Genomic DNA, 14,868 nt, shown 5'->3' with positions numbered 1-14,868 from the left:
TACCAAAGTGGACCCGTAATTTAATATGATAAGCCGAGGCTTAACCATAGTGAACATGAAGTTTGCTTAACTTCGAACGCGAGGTTCGACTGTATTGAGTACGAGACTCACCTAAGCATGAACGCGAGGTTCGTCTGAAAATGAACGTGATGTTCAACTTGAGAACGAACGCGAGGTTCGTTTGAAAAATGAACGTGAAGTTCGACTGAAAACGAACACGAAGTTTGACTGAAAACGAACGCAGGGTTCAACTTGAGAACGAACGTGAGGTTCCTTTGAATCGAGCGCGAGGCTCGCCTGAGAACGAGCACGAGGTTCGACTTAAATTGAGCGCGAGGCTCACCTGAGAACGAACGTGAAGTTCGTTTAAATTGAGCGTGAGGCTCACCATAGAACTGAGCGCGAGGCTCACCTTAGAACGAACGTGAAGTTCGTTTAAATTGAGCTCGAGGCTCACCTTAGAACTGAGCGCGAGGCTCACCTTAGAACTAAGCGCGAGGCTCACCTTAGAACGAACGCGAGGTTCGTTTGATTTGAACGTGATGCTCACTTGAGAACGAACGCGAAGTTCGGTTAAATTTGAGTGCGATGCTCACTTGAGAACGAACGCGAAGTTCGTTTGAAGCTTTCAGCTTCGCCAAAATTTGAGGTAACCACCTCCTTAATTCCCGTACGTTTTCACGCACGAACCCTTAGAGGGTTAAATCTGAAACCGCCGCTGTCATTGCTCCTGTACCCAAAAGGTCGAAACCCTAGGGTTTCCTAACGCCACCGTCGCCATCGGAGTCGAGAGCGAGGCCGCCAGCGACACTTCACCGATGAGGAGCACGGGAACCGACGACCAAACAAACAAGAGATACAAAAATTTCTCGATTTTATTTCAAAATCAGATCCAGAATCAAAAAAAAAGTTTTCTTGATCCAGATCCAAGAAAAATCGAAGAAAAATCCAAAAAATTTAAAAATTGATGGGTCAAATCACGATAAATATGATGAAGGCCGCTTTGATACTATATTGATATAGTCAATGGACGGATTGTTTGGAAATACCTTTTTAGTGATAGCAATTTTTGAGCTCATAAGGTTATACACACCTTAAGGAGTCATATGGTGCCCAAGTGGGAGATTGTTGGATTTAAATCTAATTAAATCTAATTGTGGACACATATGATTAATCTGTGTGTATTGCTATCCTTTAGGATAACCCACTAAAGTGATCAATTAATTTGGGTTAATGGGTACTTAAATAAATCATGGGGTTATATGTGAAGATACCAGGTTGTAATTGTAATTTGATGAGGGGCCAAATTATAAATATACAACACCTATATATATGGGGTTATGGTCCCTAATTTAGGGTTAGCCACTCTCATTCTCTTATCCTCATCTAAAGAGATCCATAAGGGAGAAACCCTAAGGTTAGAAGATCATCAAAACCCTAATCAGGTTTTCCTCAATGGATTCAGGTATATGCTTCCGTACCTTTTGATTCTTGTTAATCTCTTTGAATTAAATCATGGCTTTAAGATTTAGATCTCAAATATTAGATTCAACATTGACACCTCACTATCCAAGCCCCATTTTATGGTGCTTGGTACCAAGCATTTACCATTTCTCTCTCTCTCTCTTCTCCTCTCTCTCTCTCTCTCTCTCTCTCGTCTTCTCTTTATATATACTATATATAAGTAGTACTATATATATTAATATATTATATTATATATATATATAGCTATAAATATTATATATATATATATTATCATGATATACTAATTAGTAGTATATATATAATATATATATATATTTGAGAAAATGTTAGCTTGGTACCAGACAAATTTGTGCTTATTGGTAGTGTGTGTCACATCCTCATCCACTCACTACACTATGTGAATGTGGTTCCCATATTGAATGAGTGGAGGGGGATGTGACACATCACTACCAAGCACAACTTTTTGTGCGTTGGTACCAAGCATCCCATATTGCTTTCTCTCTCTCTCTCTCTCTCCTGCCTCTCTCTTCTCCTCTTATTATATATCATATATTATATATTAATAATATCATATATATGGTATTGCTCTGGTACCAGCATAAAATTTACGCTTTGGTAGTGAGGTTCACAATCTCTCCAACTCATTTCAAATGGGGGACTCATATCATATGTTGAGAAGTGCATGCAGATTATGTAACCATTTGAATAAGCGTAGTGTATTATGTCACTCACTTACAAGCATAACTTTTTGTGTTTGGTACCAAGCATTACCCATTTTTCTCATATATTTAGTACCAAGTATAAAAAATTATGCTTGGTAGTAAGGGCTAATCCTCTTCACTCATTTCAAATGGGTTAACATTATCTCCATGCACTTCTCAACCATGTGATGTGGTCCCCCATTTGAGATGAGTGGAGGGAATGTGTCACCTCACTACCAAGCACAAAAATTTACTTGGGTACCAGGACATACTCTCTCTCCTCTCTTCTCTCTCTCTCTCTCTCTCTCTCTGCTCTCTCTACTATATATATATAACTATAAAAATATTATATATACTATATACGATATTAATTATAATATTATTATAATATATATATATAAGGGGAAAAAAAAGATGAGCTGGCCAACTCACAGCCCTGTGGCTGACAGCATCTATATATATAGAAAAACTTATGTCAACTTAAGTGGACCATCCACCCAAAGTTTCTATCTATTGATGAAAAGTCTCTTCATATGATGCACGGATCTCTAGTATCATCAATGGATAGAAAACTTGTGATGGATGATCCACTTAAGTTGACATAAGCTCTCTCTCTCTCTCTCTCTCATAATACACACACACGCACAACTTGTCACATATATATAGTATATATTAATATATATATATATATATATATTTATATATATATATAAATATATATATATATATAATATATATATATATATATATAGTATATATGTATTATATATATATATGAGAATTATATTATATATATATATATATACACCCATATTTCTCTCTCTCTCTCTCTCTCACTCTCTCTTCTCTCTCTCTCTCTTCTCTCTCTCTCTCTCTCTCTCTCTCTCTCCTCTCTCTATATAATATATATATATATATATGATTAATTTTATATATAATATATATAATTATATAATATATATATATATATATACTATATATATATATAGTATATATATATATATTATATACTATTATATATTTTATATGGAGAAACATGGTACCAAGTTTTTCTCTATTGAACTTGTTAGTAGGTGCAAATCCCACCCTACATCACACCCTTGAAAGAGAGAGCCTCAATCACTATTCACATAACTTTTAAAAAGAGGCTTCTTTTCCAAGGTGTGATTTAGGGGGGTGATTTGACCACCTCACTACCCAAGCTTCAATACAAGAACTTGGTACTAAGTTCTACATATTTCTCACTATATATATAAATATATAATATATATATATATTATGGGAAAACTGGATCCTGAGCTTGAGCGCAGGAAAAATTCCTGAGCCTTGAGCTGCACGGACCATCGCGATTGGAGGACTCCTCAGCTCAGGGTTTTTTCTTGGGAAAAAAAGCTCCGTGAGCCTTTATTATCTCTCTCCTCCCCTGGACCTATTTCAACGTTGGTCCTTCCCCAAATGAGCTGCCCCCCCTCCTGACGATCCAAGTCGCTACCGCAGACGGAGCTCGACCCGATCTTCCAGCTCACGTCGGAGCTCCCGCCGAAGCCCCCTCGAAGTCCGGTCGTCGAACCCTCCCCCAACTCTCGACGCTCAAGCTCGTGGCCCCCCATCGGAAGCTCCGACGCCGGATGATCTGGTTACGATCCCCCGCCGACCAAGTCTAAACAGGTCAGTTCTTCCCCATGAACATCTCACTCATCTTCATGTCTTAATTGCTTTTTTTTTCTGCTATCTTCTGCTTGTCAGTCTCACGTCGAGCTCTCGCCGAAGCTCCTTCGAAGTCGTCGTCCAACCCCTCCCAACTCTCGGACGCTCAAGCTCAGTGGTTCTCCCATCGAAGCTCCGACCGAGGATCTGTTCCGATCCCCGGCCACCAAGATCTAACAGGCAGTTCTTCCCCAAACCTACCTCACTCTCTGCCCAAAATTTGTAAGAATTGAATACTGGAATAAATTGCAGAAGAAATTATGGCTGGAACAAATTGCCTGGAACAAATTACATAAAGTGTGATATACAATAAGGGCCTGGAACAAATTCAGTAATTTTGAGTAATTTTGATACTGGAATAAATTGCCTTTTGTATGAACAAATTCAGGGTTTTCTTTGTGATAATCAGGGTTTTATTTGTGAGGGTTTTCTTTGTGATTCTTGTACCTCTTGAAGGAAAACTGGACCACAACCAATTGTACTGTAACCTATTCAAATTAGAGACCTAATTAGAGATATATGTGCTGACAATTTATTCCAGTTGTTGAAAGAACTTTTGATATGTTAAATAAACCAAGTTGTTGAGAATTATACATGTTGTGAAGTTGATACTGGAATAAATTGAGTAATTTTGATGGTAGGTGTGATATACATTACATAAAGTGAGATAAATTGCCTGGAACAAATTATGGCTGAGATAAATTGCAGAAGAAAAAAGTCCACAAGTATGAGTGAGTCATTTTCTAAGAAGGAAAAGTTAAATTGACTTTTTGCATGAATAAAATCTTGTTTATGGTATGTTTGTTGCAGATAAAAGATGAAGAACTTTTCGGAAGAGTTCAGTAGAGAAGAAGATGAGGGTTTAGTTGAAAGAAGATGTTATTGTGGGTTAATTTGCAGAATATCGATGTGCAAGCAAGGACGCAATAAGGGCTTCGAATTTTATGGATGCCCGAGATACAAGGGACCTAATCAAAAGGGTTGCGACTTCTTCGAATGGGTGGGTGATACCAAGAACATCACAAAAAGGCTGGAAAAGCTGGAAAAAAATGTAGAGGCATTGAATAAAATGCTGAAGGATGTAATTTTATATTTAAAAGTTATTATTATCGTTGTCCTGATATTGTTGCTCTGTGTTATAGCCAAATGACTGAGCAACTTGTAGGAATGTTTCTTCGTGTTTGTATCAGTTTCATGATGTTTTTCTTGCTTCTGTAATTGTGTTGCTGTGTTGGTGTGATGGACATATTGTTGCTCCATTTTCTAAAATTTTGTTATAGTCAAAGGCCTGAGCAACTTATAGGAATGTTTGTCTTTTGTTACTGAAGTTTGTATGAATTTTGTTACTGAAGTTTGTGATGGACATATTGTTGGTAGATAGTACAGCATCTCCAAGCTTTGTTTACATACAGCATCTTATCTCAAAGCTGGTAGTAGTACACAATGGAACCCATCTTGCTTATTTCATGGTATATATTGGTAGATATATTTCATAGTATATATCTTGCTTATCTCAAAGCATACCACAGCTGTGGTATGTTTCCAGGCCACATGTAGAGGATAGCAAATAGATGAGGGAACATAATGCAGAGAGAAAAAGACGCATGAATCAAAACTTACTTATGATGTAAGGTTGGCTTAGTAGACCTGTACTTGACTCGCAACAAATGAAGTTAAACCAGACGGAATAAATTTTAGTCAAAAATTGGTGAGAATTGTTATTGATTTGGAAATGGATCATGCAAGCCAACGAATTTTTAAGACAAGCACACGTTATGCAAAAGAGAAGCAACCGAGACACAGAAAGATATGCACATAAGTAAGGAAGTGCTAGAAGCAGAAGTAAGAAAAGCAATGTAAAATCTCAGTCAAAAGACTCATAACAAGTGAAGTATGACAAATTTTATGGAGACACAGAAAAACATAATAGAGAGAGCCTCTAAATTGATGGGGAAAATTTCATGGTATATATTGGTAGATATATTTCACTTTTTATAACTGCAGTTTGTATCATGACAAATTTTATGGAGACACAGAAAAACATAATAGAGAGAGCCTCTAAATTGATGGGGAAAATTTCATGGTATATATTGGTAGATATATTTCACTTTTTATAACTGCAGTTTGTATCAGTTTCAGGACTGCGTGGCAATGTAAAAACTTGTAAACAACAGACAACCAAAACATGAGGAGACATGAGGAGACACCAGCTCAAAAACATGAGGAGACACCAGCTCAAAAAGCAAAAAAAAACATCTGCATCACCACAAAACATGAGGAGACACCAGCTCAAAAAAAAATCATATCACATAAAAGGACACAGCTCATCATCCAAATCGTCAAATCTCTTCAATTTAGTTTTTGTAGGAAGTTCATCTAAGCAAACTATCTCCTATCACATAACAGAGTCTTAATACAACATCTCATATCACAAAAACAACTTTTGGAATCCTGAAGCTTCATCACAACTTCCTCATGCAAAACCCCTATTCCTGGTTGACCTCTTCCTCTTCCTTGTATGGTTCATTGTCACTTCATACCTGTAAGGAAGATAAACAGGGACATGTAGTAAAAAGAATATATGAGTAGCTAAATTCTGTAGACAATATTTGAGTAAAATGATAATGGTAGAGTTATTGTCATATGGGAAAATAAAGAGGTACATGTTACATTGTGTTTAAACTATGCACCAGGTCAAGAAATCAAGTGAGATCATTCACAACAATTGTGTCCAAATTAGCTACTTACAGGTCCAAACTATGCTTACAAAGTGCATCTCCATGTACTTTGTTCGTTAGTCTTGTTTGTCAGTTTCGCTGCATAAAATATCAAAGATAAAATTAATAATATGATTTAAGTAATAAAATATTTTAACTTGTCAACGTAATTAAACATACCTGGGCTTGTTAACGGTACAGCTAGTCCTATAATGCCCAAGTTGTCCACATCTACTACATGTACGCTTTTGCCTCTCTTTCTTTTCTTGTGCTTGTTCTAAAGTTGATTTAATTCTTGTAGCATTGCGTAATTAATAATATGATTTAAGTAATAAAATATTTTAACTTGTCAACGTAATTAAACATACCTGGGCTTGTTAACGGTACAGCTAGTCCTATAATGCCCAAGTTGTCCACATCTACTACATGTACGCTTTTGCCTCTCTTTCTTTTCTTGTGCTTGTTCTAAAGTTGATTTAATTCTTGTAGCATTGCGTAATTAATAATATGATTTAAGTAATAAAATATTTTAACTTGTCAACGTAATTAAACATACCTGGGCTTGTTAACGGTACAGCTAGTCCTATAATGCCCAAGTTGTCCACATCTACTACATGTACGCTTTTGCCTCTCTTTCTTTTCTTGTGCTTGTTCTAAAGTTGATTTAATTCTTGTAGCATTGCGTAATTAATAATATGATTTAAGTAATAAAATATTTTAACTTGTCAACGTAATTAAACATACCTGGGCTTGTTAACGGTACAGCTAGTCCTATAATGCCCAAGTTGTCCACATCTACTACATGTACGCTTTTGCCTCTCTTTCTTTTCTTGTGCTTGTTCTAAAGTTGATTTAATTCTTGTAGCATTGCGTAATTAATAATATGATTTAAGTAATAAAATATTTTAACTTGTCAACGTAATTAAACATACCTGGGCTTGTTAACGGTACAGCTAGTCCTATAATGCCCAAGTTGTCCACATCTACTACATGTACGCTTTTGCCTCTCTTTCTTTTCTTGTGCTTGTTCTAAAGTTGATTTAATTCTTGTAGCATTGCGTAATTAATAATATGATTTAAGTAATAAAATATTTTAACTTGTCAACGTAATTAAACATACCTGGGCTTGTTAACGGTACAGCTAGTCCTATAATGCCCAAGTTGTCCACATCTACTACATGTACGCTTTTGCCTCTCTTTCTTTTCTTGTGCTTGTTCTAAAGTTGATTTAATTCTTGTAGCATTGCGTAATTAATAATATGATTTAAGTAATAAAATATTTTAACTTGTCAACGTAATTAAACATACCTGGGCTTGTTAACGGTACAGCTAGTCCTATAATGCCCAAGTTGTCCACATCTACTACATGTACGCTTTTGCCTCTCTTTCTTTTCTTGTGCTTGTTCTAAAGTTGATTTAATTCTTGTAGCATTGCGTAATTAATAATATGATTTAAGTAATAAAATATTTTAACTTGTCAACGTAATTAAACATACCTGGGCTTGTTAACGGTACAGCTAGTCCTATAATGCCCAAGTTGTCCACATCTACTACATGTACGCTTTTGCCTCTCTTTCTTTTCTTGTGCTTGTTCTAAAGTTGATTTAATTCTTGTAGCATTGCGTAATTAATAATATGATTTAAGTAATAAAATATTTTAACTTGTCAACGTAATTAAACATACCTGGGCTTGTTAACGGTACAGCTAGTCCTATAATGCCCAAGTTGTCCACATCTACTACATGTACGCTTTTGCCTCTCTTTCTTTTCTTGTGCTTGTTCTAAAGTTGATTTAATTCTTGTAGCATTGCGTAATTAATAATATGATTTAAGTAATAAAATATTTTAACTTGTCAACGTAATTAAACATACCTGGGCTTGTTAACGGTACAGCTAGTCCTATAATGCCCAAGTTGTCCACATCTACTACATGTACGCTTTTGCCTCTCTTTCTTTTCTTGTGCTTGTTCTAAAGTTGATTTAATTCTTGTAGCATTGCGTAATTAATAATATGATTTAAGTAATAAAATATTTTAACTTGTCAACGTAATTAAACATACCTGGGCTTGTTAACGGTACAGCTAGTCCTATAATGCCCAAGTTGTCCACATCTACTACATGTACGCTTTTGCCTCTCTTTCTTTTCTTGTGCTTGTTCTAAAGTTGATTTAATTCTTGTAGCATTGCGTAATTAATAATATGATTTAAGTAATAAAATATTTTAACTTGTCAACGTAATTAAACATACCTGGGCTTGTTAACGGTACAGCTAGTCCTATAATGCCCAAGTTGTCCACATCTACTACATGTACGCTTTTGCCTCTCTTTCTTTTCTTGTGCTTGTTCTAAAGTTGATTTAATTCTTGTAGCATTGCGTAATTAATAATATGATTTAAGTAATAAAATATTTTAACTTGTCAACGTAATTAAACATACCTGGGCTTGTTAACGGTACAGCTAGTCCTATAATGCCCAAGTTGTCCACATCTACTACATGTACGCTTTTGCCTCTCTTTCTTATTTAGTCACATGTTTATTTTCTTAATATATCTTCTATCTTTTATGAATTATATACATTTTTATGTATGAAAAACAATAAATATATGTTAAAAATTCAAAAACGCATAATTCCGCATAATCCGATTGATGGTGCATAATCCGATTAATCGTGACTCGCTCTCGAACCGTAGGGATAATAAAATCGTGTTTTTGAACATTGACGCTCTCTGCCAAATAGTTAAGGTTGGCAACCCTAACTATTTGGATGCCCTCGCTAGATTTTCGAGCTCGAAATTGGATCATGTAGAGCTGCTGACGGTTCAAATTCTCTCTAAAGGTCATACCAAGGTTGACTACAATCTATGCTTTATCATCTTCCTAGGTTGGGCGTTCTCTGTCAAATAATCGGGGTTGCCAAACACGACAATTTTGGTCGGGTTGGCAACCCCGACAATATTTGGCACACCCATCCAATTAGTCAGGTTTAGAATTCCAACTAATTAGAACTTGGCTTCTAATTGGTCGAGGTTGCTAACCCAGACTAATTAAAAAATCGCTTTTTTTAATCGATCCAGTTTCTAGTCACGACGCTGACGTGGCCTAAACTAGGTCGATTGCACTAAATAAAATGAGACTAGGTCGTTTTTTGTGAATAAAGTTGGAATTGGATCTGTTTTTGAAAATTTCTCCTAATTATTTTGGTTACACAAAAGATTCTGTAGTTGTAAGGTTTAGCCGTTTAGGAATTTCTTTCTTTTGAATATGAAATATGGCCTTAATTTAATAAGGGTCGATGAACTAGTCATGGTAGAATTATCAAGATTGTACATAGTTCCATAAAATTATCATTCAACTAGATAGCTATAAGATAAATATTATAGGATTTAGGTATGCATATTTCCCAATACTGAAACAATCAGATTCTGTAATTGTAGGATTTAGGTATGTCTTTCTTTTGGACCTACAAATAGTTACAATGTAATAGGAAATGATGTACTGTCCAGAGTAGATTATTCACGATCACACATTGTTCCATAACTTTGTCATTCAACTGGATAGCGTGTAAAACACGGGACTCACTTCTTTATCCATGTCAACTTAAACCACTAAAATAAAAATATATGATAAAAAAATGCATACACAGAGGGAGAAAGAGAATAAAAGAACAGGAGGACAAGCTGTCATTATAAGAAACTTTTCACACCAACCTCTGAAAAACTTATGATCATAATTGATGATCCGCACTAATCAGCATACACACCTTACATATGTGGATCTGAACTGACATCATATTTACACCATTAACTCATGAATAAAGTGGTATCATTTCTTATATTATTTAAAGACCACTCCTTCTATAACCACTTGATAAATGGTGGACAAATGTTTAAGCCCACTCATTTGCTATCAAAACAAATTTGAGATTAGGATCTGAAGGTCGTGACAATTGGTACTTATCATCAGTCATAGTGGTCCAAAATTGCTTACGGGGGCAGTCATAGCAAATCATCCTTTATATATATATATATATGAGAAAAATAGGTATGCTTAGTACCAAGCACAATTTTTTGTGCTTGGTAGTGAGATAACATATTCCCCTCCACTCATTAAAATCGGGGCCCACATTCATATAAGTTGGGGAGTGATTGGGAATTGAAATGAGTGGATGAGAATAAGACATCTTACTACCAAGCACAAAACTTGTGCTTGGTACCAAGCATACTCTATATATATATATATATATATATGAGAAATATGGGTATGCTTAGTACAAAGCACAAGTTTTTGTGTTTGGTAATGAGATGACATATTCCCCTCCACTCATTGAATCGGGGCTCACATTCATATAAGTTGGGGAGTGATTGGGAATTGAAATGAGTGGATGAGAATAAGACATCTTACTACCAAGCACAAAACTTGTGCTTGGTACCAAGCATACTCTATATATATATATATATATATATGAGAAATATGGGTATGCTTAGTACAAAGCACAAGTTTTTATGTTTGGTAATGAGATGACATATTCCCCTCCACTCATTGAATCGGGGCTCACATTCATATAAGTTGGGGAGTGATTGGGAATTAAAATGAGTGGATGGGAACAGAATCTTACTACCAAGCACAAAACTTGTGCTTGGTACCAGCATACTCTTTCGCCTCTCTCTGGCGTCTCTCTCTCTCTATCTCATATATACATATATATAGTATATATATATATATATATATATATATAATATAAATATTATAGTAAATTTTAGTGAGTAAATTGTAATTTTTGATGTTAACCTTTAAATTTTGAAACTTTTAGGGGGTAAACTGCAAATTCTAAAATTTTTAGGGGTGCAAACTGGAATTTTCTTGGCGGTCAACGACAATTTTTGGGGTTAAAATGAAAGTTTTTGAAACTTTCAGGGGATAAACTGTAATTTCTAAAACTTTCATGGGTCAAATGAAAGTTTGGGGGTAAACTGCAAACACTGAAACTTTCAGGGATAAAATACAATTTTTTGGGTGGAAACTGCAGCTTCTCAAACTTTCAAGGGTCAACTGCGAATTCTGAAACTTTCAGGGGTAAACCACAATTTTTGGGGGGTAAACTGCACAATCTGAAACTTTTAGGGGGAGTAAACTACAATTTCAGGGGTGAACTGCAACTTCAAAAACTTTAAGGGATAAAAGTAATTTTTGGCGGGTAAACTTTAATTTTTCATCGGGGCTGCAATTTCTAAAACTTTCATCAAGTTAAAGTGCAATTTTTAGGCGGTAACTGAAAATTTTCAAAGGGCTAAATTGCAACTTCTGTTCACCGAGGTAAACTGCTATTTTTAAGGGGTAAACTGTTATTTCTGAGGAGGTAAACTACAATTTCTGAAATGTTCAGGGGTAAGCTGTAATTTTTGGGTATACTGCAAATTCTGAAACTGTCAGGGGGAAACTGCAATTATAGGGTGTAACCTGCAAATTCTGAAACTTTTAGGCGGTGAACAAGCAAACTGCAATTTTTGAAACGTTAAGGGGGGTAAGCTGGAATTTTCCGGAGCAAACTGCAATTTCTGAAACTTTCATTATTCAAAGCTTACAAATGGAGGGAGAAGTACACGCATTTCCTCTCTCATTATTCCCATTACGCGCATCAAGCAAACCCACACAAATATATCAACTGAGGATGTTGTCTTTAGGGACATTCAGCCGATTTCCCAGGACCCCCATAGTAGAAATATTTGCTTCCGACCACCAGATTATAGCATCTGGGTTTCTCGACTAAAGTCCGCAGCAACGTAGGATACAGAAGTTTGGCGTTAACATCAGCAACTTGAAGATTATCGAACGATGCGGCTTTCTTAAAGCCTTCCTCAGCAAAATGACCACTTCCCATTTCTGTAGTCGTGCTCCCTCGCTGGTAATCAGCATTATAGACCTCGCCTCCCCATTCTACGTAACGCGCTCCATTTCGTAAATCGGGTAGTAGGGAGTCAGGCCAATACCCGACCCAATGACCCTCAACGGATAACCACCAGTGCCCGCTCTTTGGATCCTTGAAGAAACAACAGCCATTAGTAAAATCTGCATCAGCGACAGATTTCTCATGAAACTGAATCATGGCTATAGTCATTATCCTGATTAATCCTCTGGTACCGCTTGCTTAAGGAGAACTTAGGCCTGTTTGGTAGTAAAAAATGGACTGTTGTGACTTTCAACATTTCTTTGGCTGATAGGATGTAACTATTGCTCCTAGTTTCTAGCTAACCTACTGCATAAAGATGCTGATCATATTATCAGTGTAATAAGACATTTAAACAAAACTAACTTAAAGAAATAGAAGCATATTGCGCTTGATTGTTACAGAAAATAATCTGTCAGAGGTGTACTAAAAATAAAATAAAAAGAACAAAGAGTTACTGCCGAAACGGAACTAGTAAATATCTTTCAGCATATTATGCTTCAAACAATTGTTTTTTGCAATGCTCAAAGCCTGAACTCAATTTACCAGTTATTACATCATATTTGAATTCTAGACCCAAAATTTGAAGAAGATATAACCGGAAGGAAATCCATTTTTTTTTCGCACTAGGAGCACTCACCACTATCAGTCTCTAATAGTGTCATACTCTTCCCAAGAATTGGTAACTCGCTTTAATTGGGTAATAGCTCATCACGTATACCTTTCTGTAAAAAACATTTTAACTCAGATTCTTGTCCAGCTTCACCAAATAAGATACCATCTTTTAGCTTCTAGGCCTATTTCTTATTTCAAGATACCTCTTACTAACTGGAATAAAAGAATTAGTAGAGTTGTTCCACCCAAAATGGGCCGGGGTTATAAGCTTATAATCATGGATTCGACTCGATCATCAAATTATAACTTCATTCCATACCGGACCAGACCGGAATAGGGTTATGTACACTAGTATAAAAACGCACAGCCTAGATGGAAAAAACCGTCTAGGTTGCTTAGATTTTCGTCTAGGTTGATCAACCTAGATGAAAATCCGTCTAGAAACTCAAACTAGACGGAAATCCGTCTAGCTTGTTCTTTTTTCCGCAATTTTTTCTTAAAAACGTTGATCCCCTGTACATTACATTACATTCACGATATACACATGAATACATGATTCCTGTATATTTAATATACACATCCAATCAAATATAATCAATATTCATATCCAATACACATATCCAACAATCTAATCCAAAATACACATCCAACAATCCAGTCCAATAGACACATCCAACAATCTACGCCAATATCCATTTCAGTAAAAAACTTATATTATCTGAATATTTGTAATATATACACTAGTAATGCCAAGTCCATCCATAACACGATATGAATAACATAGAGTACACGACATGAATAAAAGTAGAGTACTATTACAAATAAAAAGCTGTTCATTGCATTAAAAATAAAAAAAACTCACATCTTGTCATCGTCGGCAACATCTCTATCCCTCGTACGAAAACGGATGCTACTCCCTCAAATGTCTCCAGTTTGAAAGTCCAATTGATTATATTTTAGAATTATGTGAAGTTTGATAATATATTAAACATAAATGATTTTTTAAATATACAAATCTCTGAAATAATCAATTTAGCATTAGTTTTTTAGGATTTACAACGATTAATTTTTTTGGGACTTAATATGTGAGGGAAAATAAGATACATGTGCGTTGCTCTACCCAAAACTGGTATTACCCGCACTCGAGTTTATAAGCCGTATGATATCACCAAACAGATCAGAGGGAATCACACCGGCCAAACAATTTACAATGTAGGACATGACCTCGTCCATCGTGCGGGCCCTCAACACAACACTACTAATCTCCTTAGTCACCTGAACGTGCAGGTCTGAGTCAATTCCACACAAATACGTGGAGACATGTAAAACAAGTGGTATAGCCTGCAAATTGCCTGGTTCTGCAAATTGAATGATTTTATGCTTACGCCCTGTGAAGCTTCAACATCATGCAGAGGATATCTTCCTCTTCTATTATTAGGGTGGAAATGAATATTAGATTTTGCATTCGAATTCAATAATTTCAAACAAATATAAACAGGACTGTAGTATTCGATTTGATTCAATTGTTTACCATCTCTACCTATTATATCCTAATACATTCTGAGTGAGAGTGATATTATCCTTTGGAGATAGCAGGTCTGGCTCGCCTTGTACTTCCTCTTGAGACATGTGTGGTGTTGCAGCCTCCTTAGTTGCAGCTTCAAAACCCTCATCTTTAGTACAACCTTCCCCATGATAT

The 14,868-nt window shown here is 35.8% G+C and overlaps 1 long non-coding RNA gene across 1 annotated transcript; it reads right to left on the bottom strand.

Moving 5' to 3' along the window:
• Positions 6,228 to 6,912, bottom strand: LOC109839771. The gene is made up of 3 exons (XR_002246738.1): positions 6,791 to 6,912; positions 6,642 to 6,709; positions 6,228 to 6,433 (listed from the first exon to the last, which is right to left on the bottom strand). It is a non-coding gene; the product is annotated as an uncharacterized LOC109839771 (long non-coding RNA).

The sequence above is a fragment of the Asparagus officinalis genome, chromosome 4 (assembly GCF_001876935.1).
Source record: "Asparagus officinalis chromosome 4, Aspof.V1, whole genome shotgun sequence".
NCBI classification, from domain to species: domain Eukaryota; kingdom Viridiplantae; phylum Streptophyta; class Magnoliopsida; order Asparagales; family Asparagaceae; genus Asparagus; species Asparagus officinalis.
Note: the sequence above shows the minus strand (reverse complement) of the source record. Positions and strands in the feature narration are given on the sequence as shown.